This window comes from Paroedura picta, chromosome 1 (genome assembly GCF_049243985.1).
Source record: "Paroedura picta isolate Pp20150507F chromosome 1, Ppicta_v3.0, whole genome shotgun sequence".
Lineage (NCBI taxonomy): Eukaryota > Metazoa > Chordata > Lepidosauria > Squamata > Gekkonidae > Paroedura > Paroedura picta.
The window spans coordinates 67,255,945-67,271,652 of NC_135369.1; the positions used below are offsets into that span (position 1 = coordinate 67,255,945).

At 42.9% G+C, this 15,708-nt stretch overlaps 1 long non-coding RNA gene across 1 annotated transcript in view; it reads left to right on the plus strand.

Annotated features, from left to right (window-relative positions):
- Positions 1-15,708, plus strand: part of LOC143838137 (uncharacterized) — a 55,187-nt gene that overhangs the window by 32,419 nt on the left and 7,060 nt on the right. The window contains exons 2-3 of the long non-coding RNA XR_013231254.1: positions 9,127-9,202; positions 11,701-11,765. This is a non-coding gene — a long non-coding RNA (uncharacterized LOC143838137). The remainder of the gene's footprint in view (positions 1-9,126; positions 9,203-11,700; positions 11,766-15,708) is intronic.

The window sequence follows — 15,708 nt, forward strand, 5'->3', positions numbered from 1 at the left end:
TTCCACTGATCTACTTCTATCTATTTGCATTTAATATTAGATTTTTATTTATTTTACGCTGCATTGTTTATTTCCAGATAGTAAGCAGGAAGAACTCTCGTATACAAATAAATCAGAACAGAAATGTAGCTGTGAGAAAACAATTATCTACATTCTTTAGCACATTGGACTTCAGGTATTTTACAAATCTCAGCTTTCATCAACAATCCATCAATCTTCTCTCTCTCAGTCATCGCGACAAAATAATTGGAAACATGTAGGCAAATAGAGAATAAAAACTAGCTGTGGCTATATAGGGTTTTCAATTCTTCTGCTACAGGTTGGCCCACAGCCAGAAATTTTATGGATGAGGGAGAATTCTTGTATAGGGAATAGGGACTGCCAGGCCCCAACATCCCCCTATGCCCCCCTCCAGGGAACTTTGCTCTGAGGGCACTAATAAACTGATAATTCCTGGCCCTTGCAAAGTGTGCCTAGCTTCAACCGCGGACAAGGCCTTTTTGGTCTTAGCGCCTACATGTGCTCCTTGTTGACCTGAGGATCCTGGCGGAGATATCACGGTTCCACAGGGCATGCAAGATGGAGCTCTTCCACTAGGCATTTGGTTGAGGTTAGGGTGGGTAGATCCTTCTTTTCTCCTTCTGCATGCCATTCCCATTCCAGATATTCCATTTGCAGCACAGAGTCTGGTGCCTGCCTAGGAAGAACTGACCATGGGCTGTTTGTCTGCTGCTTGTTTCTTGTTTTGCTATGTTTTGCAGTGTTGGAAGTTTTATTGGGATATATGGGATTTTATTATTGTATTGTAATGATTATATTTTTATGATGTAAGTCGTCATGGGCCAGTACGCCAATAGAGACGACTAACAACTCATGTTATAAATAAATAAATAAATAAATCCTAAATTCTGAAGCTTATTGGCTGGGGATTGATGATGTCATATTGAATAGCAGCTTTAATCGTACTTACACACACCACTAGCTATCTGTGTATATCTGCAATCACGTTGCTTTGAAGAAAGACCAAAAAATCCATGGATATTAACTATATGCTAAATGCAAATATAGTTGAGCTGTGCAGGATTATCTCTTCTTATCTCCAATTTACCCGTACAGTAATTAGAACAAGGAGGCAAGCCTAGGAGTTTCAGAAGAAGCCATCTATCTGTAATATGCTATTCAATCAGCGATCCTGGGGATTTGTTTGTACTGAATTCTTTGTTAATTTAATTAATGTATTGTTTAAATGTAATATTGTCTTTTGAGATGTCGCAGGACAGAAGGATGTGGGTAAAATGCAAAAATTTAAATCTCTCTTAACAGTCATGATACTATCCCCAAATTGCAGAAAGATAAATATGTATGGTTATTGCACAGTGAAGGAAAAGTTCTCTGCACATATGCAAAGTGTTTGCAATGTCAGTATTCAAAGAAAGGATTATTCTTGGCTTAAATCCTCCAAAAGACCTTATTTTTGTGTAATGAAAAGTGGTGGGGCTTATGAGTTCCTGGATGTTATGAATTGTCAGCCCTTAAGCCTTCTCCGGTAAAGTTCTTCTTTTCCAGTAGTAAAAGGTTTTGGAAACTGAACCCTCCTGCACATGCTTCTGTAAGCCTTTACTCTTAAACCTAGATTTCGGGCCAGATGAAAATAGAATCAACAGTGTAGTTGCTAGTGGCAGCTTGCAATCCACTGGAGATGTTGCAGGGTAGGGACGGTTGTGCTGGAATTGGCACGCTGCACCATAGAAGAAAACCTGTTTTTTATAACCTGCTTTTCACTATCTGAAGAAGTCTCAAAGCAGCTTACAATTGCCTTTCGTTCCTCTCTCCTGTGAATTAGGTGGGCTGAGAGAGCTCTAAAAGAACTGCTCTGTGAGAGAACAGCTGTAATATGATTGTGATGAATCAACTTCCAATGCAGAATTGGAAGCGGTGTCATCCCTTTGTGCTTTCATTCAAGGATTAGTCCAAAAGCTAAATCATAAGAGTTTTTGATGAATCCTAGAGTAATTTGCATTTCAAGTGATGCTATGTACATATGTTTTCTTAGTGAACCCTCCCGCATTTCCCTTTGCACTGGCCTATCAGATGGTTGCAGGGAAAAATAATAATGCAGGAAAGGCCCCTGTTGTAGTGATGCTGGGGGGTTTCAGCCCTGCTAATTGATGATTATTCATTGATGAGTAAATGATATTCTGCAGGGGGTTTTGAATCGGCAAGATACAAGATGATTTACAATTAATTATTAAACAGACTACCAGGGTGAGGGGAAATGAGCATTAATTTTTTGCTCCTCCTCCATGACTGCAATCTGCTAGGGACCCAGAGATAGCTGACATGTTGCCAACTAGACTAAGAAAGCTATGATACTAAGGCACCAAAGACCTGAAGATCTGGAATTACCATTGATCTTCAGACCACAGAACTCAGTTCCCTTGGAGAAAATGGCTGTTTTGGATAGAAATTATCTGCTAACAGAGAAGGCAAATTGAAAAAATAGCAGAAATCTCAGTCCAGTTTTCTGCTCAACACTCTCATTTGTCACTGTGGGCACTGAGAAGGACAGAAACAGAACTTTGTGAAGCGTCTAGGGGGAAGAGCAGATAAAAATAAATTTGGCCAGGAAGAAAGTAACTCATACAAAACAAACAACAAAAATAATATTTGTTTTACAGTGTTTAGGGGGACACCAGATCCTACCCTCTGCCACCAAAATCTGTTGTGGATCTGGCTGTGGCCCCCAATAACTTCTGCACTTGCCCAAACATTACAATCCCACCTGGAAGCGCTGGCAAAAGTCACAAAAACATAGAAAGGATGATCGCCCTTTCTCCCACTGCGTAAGGTTCCACTCTTAGTCTAGCTTCAATGAGGCATAGGAACAAAATAGGCTTAAGAATAATAAAGTTTACTTGCTACACGAATACACCATGCTCATTGATTGACCAGGGCTTCACAAACTTAAGCAAGTTACAAAGCAAAAGTTCTCTGCATGCTAAGCAGCAACAACATAGCAAGCTGCTACACTGACAGACAAAAACAGACAGACTGGGAACAAAGCCGTTTCCTTCTCTTCCTGTGCAAGAGAAAATTGGAGTTCCCATTTGTAACAAAAAGTTCTGATGAGTTATTGGCAATAACTCCAGGCATGCCTTTTGGCATCAACTTCAGGTCCTGTTCTGCAGCCATTGTGTGACTCTGCTGAGCACATGACCAGGACCTTGCAGTTTAAAACAACCAGCCCTACAAGGTAGGCCTGCTCCAAATAACTTGCTGATTGTATTACAGCAGTAACTAACTCAGCTCCAGCCTTTTTGAAGCTCTTTCTCCTCAATTGCTTGCCATATAATCTGAACAAAAACTGCTTACAAAATTGCTGTTATATTTGCACAATGAACAGGGCATTTATGTATTTATTAAGAACATTTTTATGCTGCCATTCAACCCAATCAGGGTCCAATTTTTTATTTGGTTAGGAACAATGAAGTAGATGGACAAATAAGATGAAATGTAATTGAACTCCCAGCCTCATGGGCAGAGCTTCAGACTGCATGTCTCCTGCCTTACCACTCTGCGCCACAAGAGGCTCATAAAGATCGATTAGGATAGCATTAATCAGCATCCAAGTATGCAAGGGATTAGCCATCAAAAGCCCCTGGGGGAAGTCCCTGTGGGGTGATGGTTTGGGGAGGGTCATCACCTGGTAGGGGCCAGCCTCACATGAGAATGGCCCACTGTGAAGTGGGATGGCACTGCCACAAGTCCCCCTCAAGTCAGGTGAGCAGGTGCTACTCCTCACTTCCATGGAGCCAGTGGCTAAACCACATGCAAAAATGCAAAGGAATAGCTGTTGACATAAAGCAGCATAAACTGCCCCTTCCATATAAGATGGGTGGATAATAGACAAGTGGAAACTAAGGTGACTCTGCTCCTTCTCATTCTGTCAGGGGTGGAATCATGGATAGACCCTCTTCCTTCTTACCTCCCCTCTCTGTTAGACCAAGGGTGGGGTCATTTTCTAGGGCTGGTATTGTGTATGTGGTGAAACAGACCTGCAGATCAGGAACTCCGGTTCAAACAGCAGGGACATTTAATACTATTGCATAGCATGCAGGATCTGTTTTGCCACTGGATCATTTGAATGGTCCAAGTAGTTTAAACCTGGGTAATGGCAAGGAGCCAGATATGAGCTTTGCTTGGAACCTGGTTCTGTATATAAGTTTGAGTGGTTGGCTATGTGTTCCAGTTCAGTTGGTGTGATCTAATAAAGAGCTGATGTTTCACTCCACAAGCAACTCCACGCCTTGTTTGGTGTAGTGGTTAGGAGTGCGGACTTCTAATCTGGCATGCCAGGTTCGATTCTGCGCTCCCCCACATGCCGCCAGCTGGGTGACCTTGGGCTTGCCACGGCACTGATTGAACTATTCAATAGCTGTTTTTACCTCTCAACCTAAAGCATTGGATTTCTGCCATGGCTTTTCCTGGAAGCCAGTTGTTCAGAAGGCACTAGTTGTCCATACCACAGAAATAGAGACAGGAACAGGTGTTTGTGATGGAGCACTGGCAGAATTAGTGTGGGCTGAAGCCTAAGTACAACAAGCAGAAGTGTGGATTCATATCTTTTCAAGCTGACATGTAGATATGCTTTCCATATGTTTATTGTTGAATGGGAAACTCAAGGATTAGAAGGGTGGAACATTTGGCAAGAAAAACTCCTTTGCCTTGTACCATTGTTACTTTTACCAACTGGTTTATCTCTCTCTGTCCCTTCACCAAGGTTTTATTGTAGAATGTTTTTAAAATGGGATAGATTTCAGTCGGGAGAACTGTAATCCTTCAACTTTATTAAAATAAGGCTTCAGATTCTTTTTAATGAAAATTGAAGAGGTGATTAGATTACATCTGGACTGCTTGCAATAACAACTCAGGTATTCCATGTTTATGATACTTCCCCAGACAGTCATCAAGGAGTTTGAATAAAAATGATCCCTGTATCTGCAACAGTGTCTTTTTATCAGATACATGAGTCCCTTCATAGATGAAGATAATAAGACAAAGAAAGCTTCATTTAAATCATTCCCCCCTCCTTCATATGTGACATCATGCCAGTAATATCCCTAAACTCAGAAAAATGTTTTCATCTCTAGAGCCAACCGAGGTCCAGGTCACATGACAACACTGGTGTCCTGAAAGTCTTTGGCCAAGCTTTCAAGTGACAAATTGCATGTGTGAATGAGCCATAACACATCTGCTACTATATATATTTATGACATTTGCATGTCAGTAGAGTCACTTCACTCTGTCATCACCCAGCCAACACAAGTTATCTTTTCATCCTGTGTGTCTGTGCATGAAATGATAGTTTCTTACAGTGAAACTACTGAATGAGTTATGCATAGTTTCATTGTCATTTTAACAATGGTTCCCATATCTTTCCTCACATGGGAGCCAAAACAGCTTAGAAAGTGTTTTGTGGTAACAGAGAACAGGAGGAAAGGGTTAAAAAGCCCTTCTTGCTTCTGTCCCTCAGTGGTTGCATTTGGGGAGGAATGATCACTGTTCCACAAAGAATTATATGCAATATATGGAGATGCACTGAATATTCACATAATCAGAGATACGCTGTACTTTTTATTATGAAAGGAATGATTAGCTTAGAATTTTCTCCTAACTGCAAATGTGTATTTCTTGAAAAATTATTACAACCCTGGAAAATGGTGTGAATGCAAGATGGGAAGGTTTAAAGTTATATGTGATGGACTATACTTTTTAAAAGCTTGAAAGTGCTGTACAAACAGAATAAAGGACTATGACTGGTTAATTCTTCACGGAAGCAGAGAGCCTTGAGTGGCAGGCTGCCCCAAGCAATCTGGTTGGTTAGCATCATAGAATCGTAGAGTTGGAAGGGGCCATACAGGCCATCTAGTCCAACCCCCTGCTCAACGCAGGATCAGCCCTAAGCATCCTAAAGCATCCAAGAAAAGTGTGTATCCAGCCTTTGCTTGAAGACTACCAGTGAGGGGGAGTTCACCACCTCCTTAGGCAGCCTATTCCACTGCTGAACTAACTGACTGTGAAATTTTTTTTCCTGATATCTAGCGTATATCGTTGTACTTGAAGTTTAAACCCATTACTGTGTGTCCTCTCCTCTGCAGCCAATAGAAACAGCATCCTGCCCTCCTCCAAGTTACATCACACTGCCTGCTCATGTTTAGTACTCCACAAGTACTCCAAGGTCTCGTTCACACACAGTGTTACCTAGAAGCGTATCCCCCATCCAGTAGGCATGCTTTTCATTTTTCTGACCCAGATGCAGAACTTTACACTTATCTTTATTAAATTGCATAATGTTCTCATTTGCCCATTTTTCCATTGTGTTCAGATCTCATTGAACTCTGTCTCTATCTTCCGGAGTATTTGCCAGTCCTCCCAACTTGGTGTCATCTGCAAACTTGATGAGTAGTCCCTCCACCCCCTCATCTAGATCATTAATAAATACGTACCATGCTACTCACCTGTCTCCAGTCTGATGAAACACCATTGACAACAACTCTTTGAGTGCGGTTCTCTAACCAATTCCCTATCCACCTGACTATCTGAAAATCCAGATTGCAGTCCTTCAACTTATCCATCAGAACATCATGGGGAACCTTGTCAAAAGCTTTACTAAAATCCAAGTAAATGACATCAACCGAATTTCCCTGATCCAGCAAACCTGTTACTTGGTCAAAAAAGGAAACCAGGTTGGTCTGACAGGACCTGTTGGAGACAAATCCATGCTGACTTCCTTGGATCACCAAATTGTCCTCCAGATGTTTGCAGATTGCTCCCTTTCATATCTGCTCCATTATCTTCCCCACAACAGAGGTCAGACTCACTGGTCTGTAGTTTCCCAGGTCATCATTCCTCCCTTTTTTGAAGATCGGAATAACGTTTGCTCTCTTCCAGTCCTCCGGGACATCTCCAGTCCTTAAAGAGGTCCCAAAGATGATGGACAAGGGCTGTGCAAGTTCTCTGGAAAGTTCTTTGAGAACTCTCGGGTGCATTTCATCCGGCCCAGGGGATTTGAACTCATCCAGTGCAGCTAAATGCCTCTCGACAACCTGTCTATCCATGTTAACCTGCCACCCAGTCACAATCCTTTGGCTACGGCCATCTCTAGATGTGCCTAAACCCTTTGACCTGTGGGAAAAAACAGATGTAAAATAGGCACTAAGCCTTTCTGCTTTCTCTGCATCTTCCATTAGAGTTTGTCCATCCACACCCAACAGTGGGCCTATTGCCTCCTTTACTTTATGTTTGCTCCTCACATAACTGAAAAATCTTTTCTTGTTACAGTGGGCTTCCCTGGCCAATCTTAGCTCACTTTCAGCTTTGACCTTTCTGATGATTGATCTACAGTGCCTAGTAACCTGTAGGAACTCTTCTTTAGAGCTCTGTCCTTCCCTTTATTTCCTGAACATTTTCCTTTTCTTTCTTAGTTCCTCTTGAAGTTCTCTGTTCATCCAAATAGGCTTCTTAGAGCTCCTGCAGTGTTTTCGTCTTTCTGGGATAGTCATTGATTGAACATGCAATAGCTCTTGTTTGAGTAGCACCCACCCTTCACATACTCCCGTCCCTTCCAGCATTCTCGTCCATGCTATGACACTCATCATGTCTCTGAGTTTATTAAAGTTTGCCCTACGAAAATCCAATATCCGTGTCTGGCTACAAGCTTCCTTGGCTCCCCATCTCAAAAGGAATTCTATGAGGACATGGTCACTTCCCCCTAGGGTCCCCACATTCTTCACCTCATCCACCAACTCTTGCCTGTTGGTCAGTATCATCTGTGCAGGGAAAGATTTGTGAGATTCATGCTCAGGAGACAGTCAGATTATTGCCTTGGCTGAATTGAGTACTGTCCATCTGAGGGCCATTCTGCACAATGGGCAATGTTGCTAAATCTGAGTGCTATTGAAAAGCGCTGCAATTAATAGCGGCAGGTCTCAGTAATGCACACAGGTATTTTTCTCGTGAAAAAGGCTCTCCCACTAGCGCTATTCTCATAACGCACAAGTTTCTGGTCTCACTGAAATCGCAACAAAGGAGGCAATATTTTTCTGTTCTTCCTCCCGCCCCTGGCTGTCAATCAAATAGAACAGCCAATTAACTGTTGTGTTCGTGGTTCCCTTTAAAAACTGTTTTAAAAAAATCCGAAAACACCAGTAGCAATCCATATTCGTTCATTCGATGTATCAGAAAGACCTTTTTGCTGGCGTAGGAGCTAGCGCTTAATCATTTACATGCTCTTAAAGTTACAAAAAAAATCCCCTCCCCCCTCGGTGCAATTTCTGGCCGAAATTACGGGCAGTGTCGAACGGGGGCTGTATTTTGCTCGGAAACTTTACTGACAATTGCTTGTGGAGGGATTTCAGCCGAACAAGTATCGCTTATTCATTGCTTTTGCTGGTTAAAGGGGGGGAAAATGGCGATCGCGATGCCTGAAGCTCGGGTGCGAGAGCTTAGGGAGGGACATGCTTGCTACCGCTATATTGAGAATGCACATGTCTTTTTCGGATGTGTCGCAGGTTGTTCTCAAGAGTCTAGCAGGCTTTTTCAGGGGAAATCCACTTCTGTGGATTCCTTGAAAAGTGCTACAATGAAGTGATTTTTGTGGGAGTGTTGCAGATTGTGTACATAATATTGTGTTGTGCATAATATTTTTAAAAATAGCGTTACACAATGGTAAGACTTCAGCAACATTAATGCTGTGCGGAATGGCCCTGATTTCAGCCCTAACTGAGAAGAATCAAATACTGACAGTTTTGGAATTCACCTCTGACTGAGAGCAGTTTAACACAGACAGAAAACTGGGAGAAAGTTGGTAAGGAAGTTTGGTGAAGACTCCCATTCAGGCCAAAAATGGGGATAGATCTTCTAGAAGAATTTCCCCACACAGTCAGACAAGGAGTCAGCTCTGAAGTGTGCATAAATCATATAACTAGGGTGACTCAGTCAGTAAAGGGAAAGAAAAATGGTGGGAAAATCTTGTCGCTGAGGGAGGGAAGTGGATGGGCAGTCATAGCATATGTATCTGTGAACTGATTAATATTCATTAAGTTTTTTATGAATGACCCCCTGCAGACCTCCTGCAAGACAAATACACAAAACTGCAACTCATGCGGAGAAGATCCTCGTCTGCACCAGAGAGAGCATTTTGGTAACAAAGAAAAGTTTAAAACCAAAAGACAAAAAAAAAATCTTCCACTGCTTCAGCTCTACTTGTTTTCCTCCTGCAGGGTTTGTGCGCTTTAAGTCCTTGCCTCTTTTGCATACCAAAAGCTGGCTCTGATCAGCCCAACCCCAAGAGAAGGATTTGTCGCTTGTATACTAAAAGCAGTACTCAAGCAGAGAGATTTAAGAGGGATGAGGATTAGCATGAAGGAAATACAGGGACTCTTTCTCATGCTGTATATGAAGCCGCCCGTTGCCCTTTTATGCTTGGCCATGTGGTTTACACGATTAAATCCGAATGTGAGCTGTCATTGCTCCATCCCAGAGGCATCCATGGGGGATGAAAGGTTTTTGCTATTTAAAGACCAATAACTCAAGCACAGAGACCACATAATGGCAGCAGAAATGGTGTGGGTTGCCAGGGGTTGGAGGCAAACACCACACCTAGGTTTTATCCTCTTAAACTCTTGATGAAAGGGAAAAATGTTAAACTGTAAAAGAGCTGGAAGGAATCTCTTCTGCAAGGGCTGAATAATGCCCTTTCAGTCTACTTTAGTGATTGTCTGAAAGTGGATTTTGCCATTCCACTCAGTAAAATCCAATAGCAGATTGTGTTGATAGGGAAATGAAAATGCATTATTCAGCACAGTGCAAACTTACACCTATGTAAGTTTGTTGAAGTCAATGAGTCTAGACTCTCTTAAAAATGACACTGGTAGGCTGTTCATCTGTTCCAGAATGGATTTGGATTTTAGTGTTTAAGTAAATCTGTAGGCATATCTAGATCTGATCTGATTAATAATCCCATTTGATTAATCCTTTCATTGTATCTATCTATCACTGCACATAATCCTTGGAAACACAGTTCTGTGAGGGAACTTCAGGATAATACTCTGCATCCTCAGCAAACTCCAGTTTCCAAGATTCTCTGGGGGTGGGTACCAAACAAAGAGTGGTACAAAATGATTGTTTATTTATTATATTTATATACTGCTCTCCCCGAAGGCTCAGGGCAGTTTACATAAAACAAGAATGATACAAATAATTCAACACTATTTAACATCTACATGCACCCTCTGGCCCAGCTGGTTCACAGTTATGGGCTAGGATATCGTCAATATGCTGATGATAACCCAGCTCTATCTCCTAATGGCCGGCTGGATCTTCCCCCAGATACCTTTGCCAGTTGTTTGGAAGCAGTGGCTGGATGGATCAGGAAAAGTCAACCTCCAAAACGGAGGTCCTGTGGCTGGGGAGAAGAGGGCAGGAATTGGAAGCCCGATTACCCGGCCTGGATGGCGTGAAACATCTGCACCACTGGCCAGGAATTTGGGGGTGATCTTTTATGCCTCACTTACAATGGAGGCTCAGATCACAAAGGTAGCCCAGATGGCATTTTTTCATCTGTACCAGGCACAGCTACTAGTGCCCTATCTGTCAGCGGAACACCTGGCTACAGTGATCCATGCAATGGTCACTTCCAGGCTAGACTTCTTTAACTCGCTCTACATGGGCCTACCCTTGGCTTTGATCTGGAAATTACAGCTGGTACAGAATGCAGCTACTAGGGTCCTCACTAGATCATCTTGGAGGACCCATGTCCAGCCTCTACTGAGGAAACTGCTTTGGCTACCAGTCTGTTTCCGGATCAAGTTCAAGGTTCTGTTTTTGACCTTTAAGGCTATATGCGGCTTGGGTCCTTACCTGCAGGACCACTTACCTCCTTATGCCTCCTGCAGGGCACTTCACTTTGCGGGTATGAATCTGCTGATGGTCCCAGGGCCCTAGGAAGCATGCCTAGCCTCAACCAGGTCCAGGGCCTTTTCAATCCTGGCCCCTACCTGGTGGAATGAGCTTGCTGAAGAGCTGTGGGCCCTGTCAGAGCTCTCAAGGTTCCACAATGCCTGCAAAATGGAGCTTTTCCACCAGGCATTTGGTTGAGGCTGGGTGCGATAAGTACTGGGGAAATTCAAACCCCCCCCCCCTGTTTTTGAGTATTAGACCATATAGAACTACCCTATCCCTAGCCACTTGAGCCCACCGAATCAAATGAATTGGAGGCTGGGGAGACCTTCTAGTTGTACCACCATCTTGTTCTATCAAGGGATCTCACATAGGGCTATTCTAAATCTGAAAGTATTATTGCTTTGGCAACAAATGAGGAGGGGGGATACAACTACTAAGCTCATTTCTATTTCAGACCAATTGCCTTTTCTTTTTGGCTAATGAGCCATTCAACTCAATATCAGGGGATATAAGTTTTTAATTTTGCACTTACTTCTTAGAGAGATCATTATGCAGTTTGAAAGAACACTAAGGGACATTTCATACCTTTTTTCTGAAATCTCCTAAACTTAAGTGATTAGCAATATCTGTAGAGACAGAGAATTAAATTATTTTCCAGAAAGAATACTTTACCATCTCTGCTTAAGTAGCAGCCAACAGGGAACTATTTCTGAAGAGATTTTCGCTCTTTTTTTCCAGAAATTATAAGCCCCATCCACCACCATTCTGGCTGCTCAAAATCTACAGAACTGTAGCAAAAAAAGGTAAGAAGATTGGCAATAAGGTACATAGTCCACACTATTCAGCAAAAAACAGCAAATCTAAAACTGTATTGGAATGATATTGTGATGGAGTCTATGCAAAAGCAATGCACGTGGAAGACACTAATAAGTGAGAAACGTCTTCCCTTCTTTTCTTCTCTAGTACTCACTTGAAAAGCCTCTCCCCAAGGTTGTGAGGCTTCCTCTTGACTATTCTGCCAGAAGTGATGCATATGGCACCACTGATAGAAGAGATGCCCTTTGTGTAGCCATTGATGTGGTATCATGGCTTTTCATTATTAGGGCTTCACCAACTTTTGGCACTGCCTATTCAAGTTTCACAGGTATATTGTGAATTACTTGGGTAAGGCTTGATTGAAATATATTTGTGGGCTTAAGAGGCTCTGGATATCTTGTTAGCTTTCCTATACTCATTTAATTCCCGGCAAGAGGCGTACCTCAACAATATTTTAAGTATGTTATAGATCTAGTGGTACTGGTAGAGAATATTCCATTTTATCTTTTATTACAGCATAACTATTTTATAATTTTAACGCAGACTAACAGAAAGTTATACCCTCCATTACTGTTACATAGATAATTAAGGGGAGCAATTATATGAATCCATAAAAGAATCTTAGCCAGATATTAGCCAGGCACAAGCAAGAATCTACTTCTAAGAAGAAGCTCTCAATTCAGCTTTCCATATTGATAGGTTTTTTTAGGCCATTTCTGCATGAGGAAAATGTTCCTGGACAACTTCACATGTTGGCGGCATATAGAGCTCCCTCCACATGAAATTGCCAACATCCCAAGGCCATCAAGTAGCTGGGTTGTGATTTGGCCATTTTTAAGTCACGATTTAAGGAATCCAGAAAAGTGGATTTACCACCCTAAATTGCACGAACCACCAGTGAGCAACCAGTGAGCAACCAGGGATAAGACCTTATGGAGGAGGGAAAATGTGATAGTCTGTTCAGCTTTGTCCTGCCCTCTCACCAGCCTTCCCTCTCCATTTCCTGCTCCAAGTAAGTCTTTTTTTAAAATGGTATGGTCTGTGTTGTAGCGTGGCCACAAACCTACATTGTCAAAAGTGAGGGCCTTTACGCACGGGGATCTTTGTTGCAAATTGTTTGCGGAATGAAAAATCGCCATTTAAAATAATGGAATTCGTCGTTATGCATACCTGCCTTTGTAGTGGAATCAGTTGCGTTTTTTAGCGTTTCCCACAGGCTTCCGGTCTCGGCAGAAATCGCTAGAAAGGAAGCGCTATTGCCAAGCTCGTCCCGCCCCTGGCCGTCAAGCAGCCAATGGGCAGCCGTTAGCATGCTCCTAAACAGCCCCTTTCCCTTTAAGAAAGGTTTAAAAAAAAAAACAGACCCATAGCAACGAATCTAGGTAGATTCGTTGCAACGGAGAGACCCATCCAGCTGCCTAATGTGAGCTGTCGTTTGATCGTATGATCGTTGCCACGCTGCCTCGAGTGATAAAAAAAAATCCCCCCCCCTCTCACGGGCCCGATTTTCGGCTGAATTAATGTGTAAAAAATAAAGGGACTTTATTTCAGCAAACGGGTTTTTATGTGGTTTGTGCTTAGTGACTAAAGGTAAAGGACTGAAGCCAGGGAAGCCTCTAAACAGAAAGAGGCTCGCTGGTGCGTTTATCCCTGCTCGCTCGGAGAAAAAAAAATGGCGATCGCTTCGCCGGAAGTTTGGAGGACAGGCTCAGGAGGAGGGACTTTGAAGAAACCGCAACAATGGTGACGCACAGGTCTTTATCGCTAGTGTTACAGATTGTTTGCAAGAGTGTAGCGCTTTCCGGAGGGTGAATTCACTTTTTGGGATTCCCCTGAAAGCGCTACAACGAAGCGCTTTTTGCTGATCGGTTTCAGGAGTGTTGCAGATTGTCTACGACGTCGTGCGTTAAGGCAAATCAATAGCGTTTCCAATTAGCAACCATTGTGTGATTTTGAAGCCGTGCAAAAAGCCCCTGAAATAAAATCTTCTTTAAAGTGTCCATGGTATTTTTGGGATAAGGCAGAATATTACAGCTAGTACAGCTGCTAGGGTCCTCACTAGATCATCTTGGAGGACCCATGTCCAGCCTCTGCTGAGGCAACTGCATTGGCTACCAGTCTGTTTCCGGATCAAGTTCAAGGTTCTGGTACTGACCTTTATGCTATATGCGACTTGGGCCCTTCCTAACAGTGGGACCCCTTACCTCCTTATGCACCCCGCAGGGCATTTCACTCTGTGGGTATGAATCTGCTGATGGTCCCAGGGCCCTGGGAGGCACACCTAGCCTCAACCAGGGCCAGGGCCTATTCAGTCCTGGTCCGTACCTGGTGGAGCAAGCTCCCTGAAGAGTTGAGGGCCCTGTCAGAGCTCTTGAGGTTCTGCTGGGTTTGGAAGATGGAGTTCTTTGGCCAGGCATTTGGTTTAGATTGGGCATGATGAGTACTGGAGAATTTCAAACTCCCCCCCCCCCTAGTTCTTGGGTACTAGACCTATATGGACCATGGTTTGAACTGCCCTGGTGTATTCCATATCCCTAGCCACTCGAGCACACTGAGTCAAGTGCATTGAAGGCTGGGAACTGCCATCTTGTTTTATTGTATTTATTGTTTAACCATATTTTATTTTATTGGGTTAAGTTTTGGGGATTTTATTGTTACAAGACTTCTATGTAACTATGTTTTTATATATATGTTGTGATCCGCTGCGAGTCAGTTCACTGGGAGCGGTGGTATAGAAATCAAATTATAAATAAATAAACAAATAAATAAGTAAATAAGAAAATAAATAAATAAAGCAAGCAAGCACAACCTCTTTTCTGTTTTCTGGAGTTGGGGAATGAACTGGGAAAGGGGAGAGGTGATCTGGCTGCCTTCTGCCATTCATACAGGTGTCTGTGCACCTTGTTGTAAAGCCACCCATTAACAAATAATATCTTTTTCCAGTTATCCAGTTATCATGTTTAGAGTCACAGAAATCCACTCAGACATAAATAAAGTGAAAAAAGAACATGTATTCCAAAAAAATAAGATTACAAATGTGCAATTTCTCTTCACCCTGCAATCCAGAAGCAACGAAAGAAGGTAGAATCATACAATCATGGAGTTAGCAGGGGCCATACAGACCAGGGATAGTCAACCTGTGGTCCTCCAGATGTCCATGGACTACAATTCCATGAATATCTGAAGGACCACAGGTTGACTACCCCTGATAAAGGTATCCCCTGTGCAAGCACCGGATCATGTCTGACCCTTGGGGTGATGCCCTATAGCGTTTTCATGGCAGACTCAATACGGGGTGGTTTGCCAGTGTCTTCCCCAGTCATTACTGTTTACCCCCCAGCAAGCTGGGTACTCATTTTACTGACCTCGGAAGGATGGGAGGCTGAGTCAACCTTGAGCTGGCTGCTGGGATCGAACTCCCAACCTCATGGGCAGACAGCTTCAGACAGCATGTCGCTGCCTTACCACTCTGCACCACAAGAGGCTCTGTGCCACAAGAGGCTCCAGACTCCCTGATACAGACCATCTAATCCAACCCCCTTCTCAATGGAGGATCAGCCTAAAGCATCCATGATAAGTATCGGTCCAGCTGCTGCTTAAAGACTGCCAGTGTGGGGGAGCTCACCACATCATTAGGCAGTCGATTCCACTACTGAACTACTCTGAATTTTTTTCATGATATTTAGCCAAAATGTTACACACGCAATTTAAACTCATTAATGCAGGTCCTATCCTCACTGCCAATAGGAACCATTCCCTGCCCTCCTTTCAGATACTTAAAGAGAACAATCACGTCCCCTCTCAACCGCCTCTTCTCCAGGCTGAACAGTCCCAAGTCCTTCAAACTTTCCTCATAGGGCTTAGTCTCCAGATCATCCTCATTGATCTCCTCCGTATTCTCTCAATTTTGTCCACATTTTGACAAGCCTC